The 14,396-nt window shown below is 35.6% G+C and overlaps 1 pseudogene; it reads right to left on the bottom strand.

The window, feature by feature from the left end:
• Window positions 1-6,252: 6,252 nt before the first annotated feature.
• On the bottom strand, window positions 6,253-8,847 carry LOC125676391 (uncharacterized; annotated as a pseudogene).
• Window positions 8,848-14,396: the final 5,549 nt, after the last annotated feature.

Raw genomic sequence — 14,396 nt, 5'->3', positions numbered from 1 at the left:
AATGAAGTGTAGGGGGAAGTTATTGTGGCAGTGAAAGTAAAAGACACTTTTAACCCTTTCACCCCCACATTAGAACTTTGAACATCGGATAAAACATCTTGGTTTGTTTGGGTTTTTTGTTTTATTTTATTGCTGTTTTCGTTCATCTTTTTTAATTATTAGTTTGAATGGCAAGAAATTTTGAAGAATCCAATTTTCCATTTATTTTCTTCCTGTTGTACCCCCCCCCCTCCCCATGAAAAATGACGATACATGTCTGGTTATTACATGTACATTTTGCTTTTCAACACATGCATGCATACTAATTGTATGGTGTAGAATTGCACCCTTTACCAAGTTTTCCTTCATTTACACAGTGTAAGGAATGGTAAACCAAAATCATAAAACAAAATGCATAAAGGCCAAGATAGTTTTAAGCGTAGGAACTTCATTCACGAATACGTAAATACATGTATTCAGAAAAATCGCATGCATGCATTGCAGGACTATAGCATATGTGTGTTTTAACGTTTCTGTAACATGCCATAATGATTATTTTCATTTCGTAGATCTGGCGCAATGGATATATTCTGAAAATAGACATACCGCTGTACGTCAAAATTTCAAATTCAAATGTATTTGATAAGATGTTAGTATTCATAAATCAGTAAAATTCGTGTCGAGGTTTTATTTGATATGATACAGTGTCAATCTACTGTAATGCATTAGTAGGATATGCAAAAGGCAAGAGTATAAACATTTTCTTGTATCGATATCTATATGATCACGAAAAAACATATAATTTATATCCAGATTCATATGCCGATTTAGATATCAATAAAAACAAAGCTGCATAGTTTGGGGGAGGGGGTTCTAATGAGTCTGGTGACATTTAAAGAAGGAACCCCACATTTGCATTCAAACTAGATGTACTTCAAAATGAATTCATTTCTGCTCTGACTGAAAGCATGATTCTAAATTCGGGAACGAATCTTGCATACAAAATAATTAATAGAGGACCACATAAATTCGAGCTCCTTTGGAATTTAATGAAATGCAGATATGCACCTTTCTTTCAACACGAATTGATATGTTGTTTAAGCACGTATACAGAGGGTTGGGGTGGGAAGGGAGGCTGGGCTGGTCTGCTCTCCCCACTTTTTTGACAATTTACTTTTTTTCTGTTATTCTAACATACAAAGTCAGTATTTTCTACATGCACAGTTTAAACTGATATTGTGGGGTTTTTTTTTAATTTGTAATGAATTCAATTATAAGCGTCAACTCCTGTAAATTTTTGATATATTGTCAATAACAAATTTTTAAATATCTGGAATTTTTTAATGCTTGTAAGCTTACCATTATATCAGTGATCAATTTTTTTTACTTCTGTGAAATGATATATTGTACATCGAAGTAGGACACATACTCTCTCTCTCTCTCTCTCTCTCTCTCTCTCTCTCTCTCTCTCGCTCCTGTTCAATCAATGAATATGGACAAACAGAGACCGTAAATAATTATGTGGTTTCCAATGAAACAATAAAACTATATTTTCGTTTATACATTTCCTTTTATCTTTGTCTTTGTGTAATCAACTGTTTATCAGTTTTATTATGGATTGCAAATGTAATACCCGAATTTTTAAACAGATGTATATTTTCCATCATTATTCCCTTATTTGTATATCCAAATTTGTATATGATCATCGATAAATTTTGAATTGAGTACACAATATATCCAACCAAATGCTCAGTGTATATGATTAGATTCCCGATTTCTATAAACTGCAAAACCTCGACCAGACAAGCATTCAATACAGGAAAACAAAATTTCGACTTTGACATCTCCCCTGATTGAAGACACCCTGTTTGGCACGGGTGAAGTGTGTCGCAGTCTGTATAATGGAATGACAACATGTTGTAAAGTTCTATCGAGATACAAATGGAGTTTATCATTTTGTTTCGTGGATTTATCAGAATAAAGAGAATCTAATATTTTCGGTAAGTGCACATCTCCGATACCTGTTGAATTGACGTCCGTATTTGATACGGTTTTTTTTTTTGGCGAATATGCCATGTGTTATATACATGCGTATATATATTTTCTTTGATAAAGACAATTTGTTAGTTTCTTAGATTTACTTAAAATGATTTAGGCATTGTTTAAATGTTTTTGATTAATTGTTAGAAATCTATGATTGAAATTTAATTGTTTTATTTGATCATTAGAAAGAACATTGCTGCAAGTGTTTGTAATTTCTCAAACTTGACGTCGTTCTCCCCGTCCCACGGTATCGATGCTATTCGCTTGTAATTGTTATCAGATTTATGGTAAGATCTAAGACTGGTATTTCTTTGAATTTGTTATGCTTACGCAAAATGTTTCCTGTCCTGTAAATTAATGTCATTGAGATTTCCCCTAATTTAAGTACCGTTTTTAAATTTGTTTCATTGGTTCATTTAATGAAAAGTGGGAGGAGTTGTCAAAGATGAGACGTGCGTGAGTTTGTCTGTTATTCACTTTTACTTTCACTTTTGACTCATACAAATTTTTGTGTTAAAATGCAGTTTTTAATTTTTGTACTTTTTGGACTTGAATAAATTCTAAACTTTAATAAGGAATTATCATTTACAAAACAACAAAAACACTACACATGTGCATTACATATTATGCATATGGCATGGACCTGTATTTTGCAAGAATTGATATAAATAATACATTTTATGCTCTTTGCTTATTCCATTCTATCAGTATGTAATTGGGAAATGATTTCTCCGCATTTATTTCATAAGAAACTGCAAATACTTGCAAGTACGCAAGAAAAGCCTCTTTTTTTTTTTTTGCATTTTTTTTTCTAAATTATCTAAACTTTCGGAATTTTGCATTGGTATACAATAAATATTTTGTAATTGTGAGCAAAGCATGATGTTTTAAAATGTGATTTTATTTGTTTCGCATTCCCTATTTATTACTATCGGAGATGTGCACTGGTCGAGTCCACCTAGAAAAATCACTCAGGTGTGATAATCACATTTGGGGTATATACGGGTAGAGTGAATTAGGCTACCTGAGAGAAATATGGCGGATAAGATGAGAAAGGTGTATGTATTCATTAATTCATATCAGTTTTAATCTTTATGAAATATCTCCCTACTGAAGAAGGCTACATCTTAGTGATTTTCAGAATTCATTATATACATCAAAATGACAAATTTAAACCCTTTGTCATTTTTTCATGTTCACTTTCTTTAAAAGAAAGAAATCTGCAATTGCATTCAATCTGATTGTAGATGCACTTCAAAATGAATTCAATTTTTAAGCTCTGATCGAAAGCAGAGGTTTCTACATTTTCGGGGCCGAATCTTGCAGATGAAATAATTCTAACATACAAAGTTCGTATTTTCTACATGCAAAGTACAAACTAATATAATTATATATATTTTTTTAATTTCTAACGATAAATTCAATTACATGTACATGTCTAAGAACTGATGCAACTCCTGTTGGTTTCCAATATATTGTCAATCACTTTTAAAATAGCTAAAAGCCTTGTAAGCTTACTCTGGTATCAGACCAAACAGTAAGTCAGCAAAGTCGGTGAAAAATGGAAATGGTGATACCGCCGAACGAAACAAGTTCAACAATGCACCACCGTCAGCCCATTCGAACACTGCACATCCTGCATGTGTGGACCAGTTGATGATTCGTATGAATTATCTCGACATATGAATTTCTAAAATTGACAAAGTAAGTAAAGATTTCAGTTATTTATGTGACAAGATCTAAACTGTTTAGAATAGGGTCAGTCATTTGGAGAAATTCACAGGAAATATGGGAACAGGATAGGGGAAGTCAGAAAAGCACAGGATCACCTAAAAGTTGATGTGAAAGGTACAATGAAAGAGGTTAAAGAATCGAGACTTGTTAACGAACAGTTACAAAGTAAATTTACAAATCTCCAGGCACGTAGCATGAGGTATCGACATCTTATTTTGGACTCGCAGAGTATAGAAGTCATGGAAGGGAAAACTGTGTCAGCATTATTACTGACTTTTGTGAAACAGAGTTAGTTGTTTCTTGTGTAGAGCTCATCGCTTAAAAAAGTTTGATAGAAACAGAGTCAGGCCAAGGGTCGTTAAATTATCTAGTTTCCGAGTCAGGGAGAACATTAGGTCACAAACTACCAGGAAATGGAGGAAAATTCGCCTTCAGAAGCCCATGTTTTAATTTTCAGATTTTATTACCACGACAACCAATTTTCAAAAATAATGTATATGGTTCTTGAAAGTACACATGTGAAAGATTTTAAAGGTCCATCATGACATCTGATGCTAGCCTGGAAATGGGTCGAGATACACTCAGGCACCTGCCATCCTGGAAGTAAAAAAGCAACAAAAATGAGGAAAATATACCCATTTTCAACCCCTCCTAATTCAAAAATAAAAAATTTCCCAGTATAATGACAGATATCAACTTTCAGCAAAATTCCTAACCTTTCCAACAAAGTCAAATTTGCAATAGGGTCCTTGATTCCTTTTCGAGATATTTTACATCAAAGATGCAGCATGCTCTTTTCAACTTACCGTTTAAAGTGAAAGTAGAATTGCCCGCCTAGAAGTCAAACTCTCATACATCTCACAGTCACAGTTTCGAATCCCATAAAAAGGCACTGGATCTATGTAGAATGGTCACCTCCCTATATTAATACAGATATCAATAACAATGAAACTATTTAAATTCTATAAAATACTCTTTTAACATATTTACATTTTAACCCTGGTCACTTTAGCTTCGTATTGGCAATTCTCAAGGTATATTGAGACTTTAGAAGCGATGCATTCAAGGTTGAAAATAGTAATTTCAGTGTGCTTGAGCAGTTCCCAAGAGAAGTTGTTCAGAAGCAAAAATCGTTCATCCCAGTCATGGAGAGAGCATTGAGGAACAACAGGAGGACCCTGCTTAAAGTCGATAATTGACGGCAAGCTGTACGTGGCACCAAATGAGGATGATATAGAGGAAAGTCAGCAGACCATTGAGACGCACATTGAGGTGAAAGACGGCGTTGATTAGACCTGGGGCGCGCGGAAAGTGATTTCGTTAAAATAATTATCTGGAACATTTGCCTCTAAATTTAATGACACTAAATTCAGATATTACATTCTTTCGTACGATATCAATTTACTTACAGGATGTTGGATCGAAAAAGATTTCTGTATTGGTGTTGAGGGATTCCATAGTTATGTTTTTCCAACAAAATTAACAAAATCAGTACATTTGTGTTATTTTAATATGCAATGAGTTAAAACAATGTTTCTTTCCTGGAGAATATGCACGATACTGCCATATGACCACTTTTTAATGCCAAATCTTGGAGATGTCTATTTGGCTTGTTTTTATATACCTCCTAGTAGTTCCACTTTTTATCAAACTTATGACTGTGATCTATTTAGTGACTTAGAAAACCACATTGTTGAATATATGAGCCTGAGTAAAGTCATACTAATCGGTGATACTAATGCTAGAACTTCTAACTCAAGTAATTTTATTGTACACGACTACTGAATAATGATGTTTTACGTGATTTGAGAGAATTATAATAAATAAAATTATTTACGTTGCCTCACAAGAACATGCTACAGACAACATATTTCGCCGGTACTTCAACAACTACACTGGCTGCCTGTAAAGCAACGTGTTGTGTTTAAAGTGCTGACAACCACACATAAGTCACTACACTCTTTCTCAGCACCAGCATACATGAGAGAGCGATGTCCTGTTTACCAGCCACATAGGACCTTGAGATCACCATATGACCAATTGAAACTGGTAGTGAAGAAATCATCAAACAAATACGGTGCAAGAGCCATAAAAACACTAGGTGCATAATTGTGGAATAAACTGCCACTGGAACTTCGAGAGCTTGAAGTACATGGAGCATTCCGCAAGAACCTAAAAACACTCTTGTTCAAGCGTGAATATGCCCTGTGAATGTAAAATTCAGTGTAATATCAAGGATTCCATGTGCAGTCTCTTGCAAACTGAATTTTGATCCAGTATACGAATTCCTGTGTGCCAATTGTATCTTGTCTAGCCAACGTCAACCACTTTCTCATCTTACTCCTATGTTTTATTTAAATTCTTTCTATTGTTTTATCATTTCGTTTTTAGCTCTTGCAGGTTTTTCATTGGTATATTATCATTGATTATTAGCACAAACATTGTACAGCGCAAAGAAACTATATGTAATTTTGCGCTTTATAAATGCATAAAATAATAATAATATTAATAAATTTTATTATACCGCCTTACATAAAACAAATTACTCTAAGGCGCTTTACAGAGGTAGAGATGAGGAATGCAACAATAAAACAGAACTAAATGAAATCAAATAACAGTATGATATAAAATCTTACATCTGTACTTTTTTTTTTTTTGTAGAGCACGATGCAAAGTATCTAAAAAGTACTCTAAAATGTTTTAGGACATAAAACAAATTACTCTAAGACGCTTTACAGAGTAAAGACCTCTTCTCGCGAAATCTCACTTAGGATATAACAGTAGATAAATACAATATAATGAATATACAGTTCACAAGTAAATAGCATTCACATATAAGTAGAATCCAAATAATTTTCTCTGTGTATACCTTCATACCATTAATTTCAAAAAAATATTCAATAAATGCCTTATCCTACGCTAAAAATACAAAGGTCAAATTAAACTCTCCGCTTAGAATACCAGATTTCTAAAACAGAGTGTCGGGGTCAGAGGAATTCCATCATGATGTGTAACTTTAAGACTGAAAGAGCTTACAACAACGCATTGCTAAAAGTTATTTTTAAAGATTTAAAAGATAATTTTATTTCTTAATGACACGGTACTGTTGTAACAAAATACATCGCTTTCAACGGATAAGACCACTGATGATCTGAACGTTTGAACTGGTCACGTGACTGTTACTTGAAATGGCAGAGTGACGCGGTTGCCTGTAAACACCGATTTATACTGTATCTTAAGTAAGACACTCTCAAAGTGACTCAAATGATAAGTATTGAGTAAAATAGGAAAACCCGAGCACTTCAAGAGAATCCAATTTTATCTTTTATTCATTTTCCCCTAATTTGTCCCGACCTCTTTCTCAATATGAATTCCGATGGTTGAATCGTTAACTCTACAAATACTCGTAAAACATTCCGCAGAGCACCCCAATTCCTACATCAGCCAAACAACGAATGCGAGTATTAATTCTGATTCTATATAACAGTAGATAATACAATATGGTGAATATACAGTTCACATGTAAACACCATTCACATATGAATCCAACTAATTTTCTCTGAGAAAACCTTCATACCATTAAATTCAGTAGTTGCCTTATCCTACATATAATACCCAGCTATCATGAACTATGACTGGAAAGCGTTAGGGAGTTTGGAACAGTCACCAAACTTTCCGAAAATAGTACATTAGTACATGCATTAACATTCCCGTCTTTCGTAACTGACACATTTACCAACATGTCCTCTACCCCAGCATTTCCGAATTTCTTTTGATTCGAGAATATCTGTTCAAGGACATTTCACTTCACCACCCAACAGGCTACAATACTTCCCAGAAGCGCTTGTATTATTTAATATTAGAGCAATGCCACATCCACCTCTAAAACTGTGCGCTGTGTCTCCTTCAAAATACCCAAAAGAAATGAGATATTTCCTTAATCTATCCGACATTGATGATGTTGTCACATGGTTGCATGTCTACGACTGAGATCCTGGATGAATCGCAAGAACTAAACAAGTAACCTGTTCTCAAATTAACATCCATATGCTTTCATCCTTCAGTGTATTCATTTAAACCTTCCACGGGACAAATAGAACGATTCTGAACCCAGGAAAGCATAAACCTATTACCAATTGTTTTTCCAACAGTATTACTTAATAAATAACCCTTCTCACCTGGGAGCTTCTTTACCTCCAGAGACAAACACACAGCCAAGTCATTAGCATGATCACCTGAATAAAATAAAACTTTAAAGAAAGTCTGATCTCAAGTAAACAAATCTATTCCCAACACTAAGACCTGCATGTTCATTATCATTTAAACGCAAACTCAATTTCTCCAACTTGTTGGTCTAGAGGCTAGAGCGTTCGCCCCACATGCGGACGGCTGGGGTTTGAATCCCCGCCGCGACAGATCAAAGTCGTTAAAACAGGAAGTGACAGTTGTGAATGTCACGGGTCCTCGGAGATGACCTTAAAAACGGATGTCCCGTGTCACAGTAGGTGTGGCACGCTAAAGAACCCTCACTGCTCAATGGCCGTAAGCGCCGAGCAAAGGCCTAAATTTGAAGCTCTTCACCGGTCTTGGTGACGTCTCCATCAGAGTGAAACATTCTCGATCAAGACGTTAAACAAGATACAATCAATCAATCCACAACTTGTTGAGACAATACACTTGGCCTGTTTCGCAGACACCTTAGACATTGCCTGCTTTAGTTTTTTGCATCAACCTAACTTCTCAAGAGATGCTATTTGCCAGATTACACATCTCCAAATGTTGTGAACCTTCCCATGGTTCAACATACCAATTTCATTGAACATTGTCTGAAACTGTGCAATATAAGAAACAATTGTTCCTGCTGCTAAGCGTTTTGGACAAAACAAGAACTCAAACTTACAATACCAAGGCGTGGGCAAGCTAGATCATAAACTCGAGTCCTGTCAGCTTCAATAGAAATAATCTTACATCTTCTGGTATTACCTCAAAGAGATTCTTCCATATTATTGTTTCAAAACCTGCATTTGATGCCAATTACTTTGACAGTATGATTTGAATCAAGCTATTGAGATAAGCTATATGCCTTTCTACCGAATAGAATTACATTACACAATCCCTCTGCGCAACATTCCTAAACGTGGAGTAAGCATTAGCATCACCAAGCAGCACTACCTAAAATATAAATAAAACCGGAATTTACTTCTGAGAAACCATCTAACAACAATTACTAGTAAGTCACACAACAATCCACACTTTGCACCCACAAACCCTGACTAGGAATACCGGTAGTAGAACTCTTTTTGTTTTCTTTTTTCTTTTGCAGAGTACAAACATATCCACTGCATACCGACTGAATAAATGCACCATACTGGTAGGGAAGAGAACCCTTGTACAAACACTCACCATTAGATACCCAGGATATACAAGGGAGAGAAAAAGCCGAAAGGTGGAAAAGACGGATTTTCCTCTGATGTCTTGAGAAATCCATGAAAACAACCACTCCAATCTTTCAAGTTTTCTAATAACCCACTCTCCTGGGGAAATTTGTGGATTGATATATTAATCTGTTCATATGCATATAGATGTGCTCGCTCTAACAGTAGCTCCTTCATATTACTTATATAAATTGATCGGACATGACAGCTAGCATTTAAGGTAAGTTTCGCAAATCGAACAATCAGTTTTGAAATGTCTATTCTTTTTTAAAACTAGAAATATGTCCATAGGATATGAATGCCCTCCCCCCCCCCCCCCCCCGAACGTGTTGCATGAAAGATCGATAAAATTAAGTCATTCAAATATATGATAAAACCAATTGGAACTTATGTTTTGATTCACATATTTTTGAAAATAAGTTTGAAAGACGTGTATTGACAAAAATTAACCAAAATAATTCGAGTTTAAATCAAGCAACAAGCGATTTATATGATTTTTAGCGTTAAAATGGAGGGGTATCCCCGAATTTCAGAAAAACTACCTCCGTGAAACAAAATAAATCTAGCATGAACATGGCCAGGGCATATGATGGAGCAGATTTACAAGTCAAATTTTAATTAGATTGGTGTTTGTCATGCTAGTTTATGATATCCATGCATGTTTATTTAAATGAAAATCAGCATTTTATGCGAGTACCTGGTATAATATTTTTTTCTTTCTAATGAAAGTAAATTCTAAATTCTAAAAATACCAGTAATAAGAGACTTGTAACTAATTTAAATGATCTAAATTCGTTGATTTGGTTCATATATTTTTTTCCAAATAGAACACAAGTTCAAAAACGTCTATCAAAAATTCGTTTGAAAATCTGGATTGTTTTTTACAATAATCCAAAAAATTAATCATAATCCCCAGTTTTAAAAGTTTTATCTTACATATTGAGGAAAGGCATTGTTACTTACGTGCAATTTTAAAGACGCATATAATACTCCTAGTATGTTCTCTTAAAACTCTCAAATTCTACATGACGAGTTTGTCCGTATCATAAGTGCAAAAATGTCATTATTTACATGTACATGTATTTTCTAATCTTCGAGCTTTACACTTTTCTAGTGTTAGATGACATTTGTGTGTCTTAATTGACAATGACTGATTGACGTTCTAAACAAGATCAGAAAAGTATTGGTAACACACATCGGTAATTGTCCAATCAAATGAATTTACTCAATTGTAGTATTTAAAAGAATACTTTTTTCCATGTTCGAGTTTTGTAATTTTCGCTCATTCTTTCCTCTTAATTGTTGTATCCCTGATTAAGAAATTTTGTGTAATTTGTAGGAATAATTAACTGTTTACAAAGGAACTATTTGATCAAAAATTACAATATCCATACTCAAGTTTACATTACACGCACTGAAGTGTCAAAGTATCGCAAACGAGTAATAAAGAAATAATTTCCTTTCCGTGCAACATGGAGGAAATTCAGGGCTTCGGTGTTGAGGCTAGTCTTCGAACCCATTATCCGGATCACACACAAAGGCGTGCAACAAAATGACCGACGGGGAATGGCCTGCTATATTCCGAAAGACATAATCACGGAAACGGAAATCTGCTACTCAATAACTGTAGATCACAACGGTAGCTGTTTAGTTCAAAGCAATGGAAAGCCGGGTAATTTAGTAGAATCAAGATAAAATATATACGATGGTCACATGACCAAAATCATTCTCTACCCAGAGTTATCGTTCCCGCTACGCTCCACATGTTGTAGCGTAGCGTAATACGCCCTCTGGTGAGAGATTGGACCAAAATAGGTCAGACTACCAATTATTTTGCTATACATTCCTTTATAACATAAAAATAAATATAAAAACTTCCACCGCCTCAACTTACCTGAAATTTGGTACAGACTTAGAGCAGTTCAAGTCCAAAAATATTTGTGAATCTCAGGAAAATCCACCGCACACAAGTCCTGTTATGACACCGCAAGTAACCCCTACCCTGCATATTTCCCTTTCCCTTTGAGAAGCAGGTAAACAATGGCCTATTTACACCCTTCCTACAACACATTTAAGAGCAGAATTTCCCATTATTATAATTTTTTTTATTTTTGTCAGACCCTCTTCTTTCCATCCATGTCCTATAATAACACAAATCCACCCCACATACATCCCCAAGAATTTTTAAGAAAAAACCTCTATTTATAAACAGGCACTACTTGCGTGGTCAGTGAAATGGGGGTAAAATTAGTAGTCTGTAACCTAATAAAGACACAAACCTTGTTTGATTTTCATGAAACTCGGCACAGAAACTCCTGCAGTCATACTAAACACAGCTATGAAGTTTCATTGGATTGGTACTCTCAACAGCAGAGTTATGGCCCTTTGAAGTGATGAGCTGGATTCTCCTAAAACAGAGGATGGAATAAGCATCAGACACACACTACACCATTTTGAAATGCTCACATATGACATATACTGCAATATATTTCTTACCAATTATATTTATATATTGTATACATATCCCCTTTACTTAATTAGGATAACATCTTTGATCAATAATGTAGATATATATTCTTAAGATATTTTTGAAAAGTTAACCCCAAATATGGTAAAGTTTCTTAAAAATGTCTAAAATAAAATATTTAACGGTGGAAATTTACATAAGAATTTAGAATTTAGAAATTCTGCATTATATTGGCTGTAAAAAACAACAGTAAAGGTCAATGAAAATAGATTAATCCCTTAGCTGTAAGCAGATAAGCAAACCGGACCACATCAACCATTATCAGGATGTGGCACTTACTGGTCATGCTGGATTATCCCTGGTCATATTAAAACTGTCATAGATATATGCAGGATGCCATTCTAAGGTTACCAAACATTAAGCACTATAAATATAGGTGAGCTAAGAGAATTCAAGGTATCAATGTCTGAATCTGCCAAAAGAAGTACTACTACTCTACTCACCAACATGTTCAAGAAAAACATGGCTCCTTGGAACAAAGGGAAGCAACTCTGCAAGAAGAGGAAGCTCCCAAGGCAAGGCGGATTTCATCAAGGTAATTCCCATGGCCGCAAGACTAAGACTGGGGTGCAGAGAAATTCAAGTCGACGATCATTTGTCAGGTCGAATTCAACAGATTATGCCCTGGTCACCAAGCCAAGTCTGGACAGCCAGTCATACCAAACTCCTAACTGTGATGGTGAGAGTGGATCGCCTTGCATTCTGCGCCCACAAGGACATTGGCACACAACTGACCTTGCAAGATGTATTAGTCCGGTATGTTACCACAGACGGCGACGCCCAAGGTGCCAAACGAGTGGACGAAGCAATGCGAGCTCTACATCCCCTATGGACAACAGAGCGTCTGGCTGACCCCGTCCATCTTGGGCAGTCACAGTTCCGTGCCAGCAACCGAGCAGTCTGTAGCGAAGCAATGTTCCATACCAAGACCAAAGAACAGAAGAAATAGCTACAGAGGGTATTCAGCAATGCTCTTAAGTCAAGATGTGCTTTCATAGTCAAGAAACTGTTTACCAAGTTTGACAGAGACCTGATGAGTGATTTCTTACCTAAAGTCCTTGAGGCCACTGTTCTGTGCTATACTGGAGACTGTTCAATGTGTGCAACATATTCCCTTGTTTATGATGGAGAACTTGTTTCCAAATGGTGGAACTTCAGTCGTAATCTTGCTGTATATAAGAACAAAGACCGACTTGACTTTAGCTCAGTTGCTGTCCGTGATCACCCATACCATAAGAGGGGAGGATTGTGGTATCATCTCAGGCCACGTCATTGAAGAGAGTGACTGATTGAGTTGCTATGAACTCTAATTAGCAATTAATAGGATAATAACTTAATATAACTTTGTGAGTAGTGATACATGTCTCTCCCATCTTCAGCGGTGAAACATAGTAATAAATGTGATAAACTTACCAAGATTGTTGTTATCCATATGTAGCTCCAGGTGACAGATATGATAGGGAGGTGCGTGCCCCAGACAGGTGCCCCCGAATTTGTAGGTCTATCACTGGTTATTGATACCGTGCGGCGCCATAGCCATATGCTCTGGCACAACACACAGTGTGTTGTTGCACAAGTGGGATGCAACAATTGCATCTAAATCATGGTGATGATGATGTAACATGACACTGCCTCTTTGTACGTGCATCGTCTTCCAGCTGTTCTTGTAGTACACAACACCATATTTGTTGTTGCTGCTTCTAGCCCCCGCCCAAATACGACAATGGCCATTCAAACCAGGAGCAGAGACCAAGTGCACCTTCTTCAAATACTTGGCAAAAAAAAGCTTCCATATTCAGGAAATGAAAGTAAGCCGCTGACGAAAATACACTAGCTTAAGGCCAAATCTTACGTCAACTTTTCTCATTTGCATAAATCAGGTCAAACAGTTTGTGTATTGAAAACAGTACCTAGCCCCCCCCCCCTTTTTTTTCATAACTTTTCTCCCAGGTATTGTTCAAAATTAATTTTGTAGACTTGAAATTCTCATCATTAATCATTATTAGTCTCCTCCTATACAATTGATTGTTCATAAAAAGTCAAAGGATAGTGTAAAACTAGTCATTAGAGGTTGGTGTAAAATGAGTTACAGTGTACATGTACCGAAATAGGAATAATTGTTACAAGAAAAGACTAAGTGTTGCTGTATAATTGTACCTTGGTTGAAGGTCGATCCCGATGATCATTGTGTAAGGTATTAAACATTACTTTCTTGACGCAAAGTGTGCATTGATACAGTTGTTCATATTTTTAAAGGTTTTTTTTTCTAACCCGCACCCCCTTTGAGCGAAACACGATTATTAGCAAAATCTTGATATACTAGGTAGTTTTATTCATAAAAAATAACTTTTGTTGTGTGCTATTGAAGAAATTCACGAGTACAATGTATTTTACAGTCACTCCTTCAAAATTGAAAAATGCATACTGGGTAGTCTATATAGATTTTACAATTAATGTAGTATCGGGTGACACATGCTGTCACTAATGGTGTTTTAGCATGCAATGATAAAAAGTATAAAAGTACGGTGGATGGGTCATTGTCCATCACTGCCTGAACGTAGTTGCAGAGCGAGTTATCTCAGCAATAAGGTAAGTACAAATGCTAAGAGTACGGGAAAATAAATCGAAGAAATTTTGGTAAACAAATGGATTGAGGAATATTTCACACTCGTCATAGA

The sequence above is a fragment of the Ostrea edulis genome, chromosome 3, assembly GCF_947568905.1.
Source record: "Ostrea edulis chromosome 3, xbOstEdul1.1, whole genome shotgun sequence".
Lineage (NCBI taxonomy): Eukaryota > Metazoa > Mollusca > Bivalvia > Ostreida > Ostreidae > Ostrea > Ostrea edulis.
The sequence above is the reverse complement of the archived record's forward strand: the minus strand, read 5'-3'. Positions and strand labels throughout refer to the sequence as shown.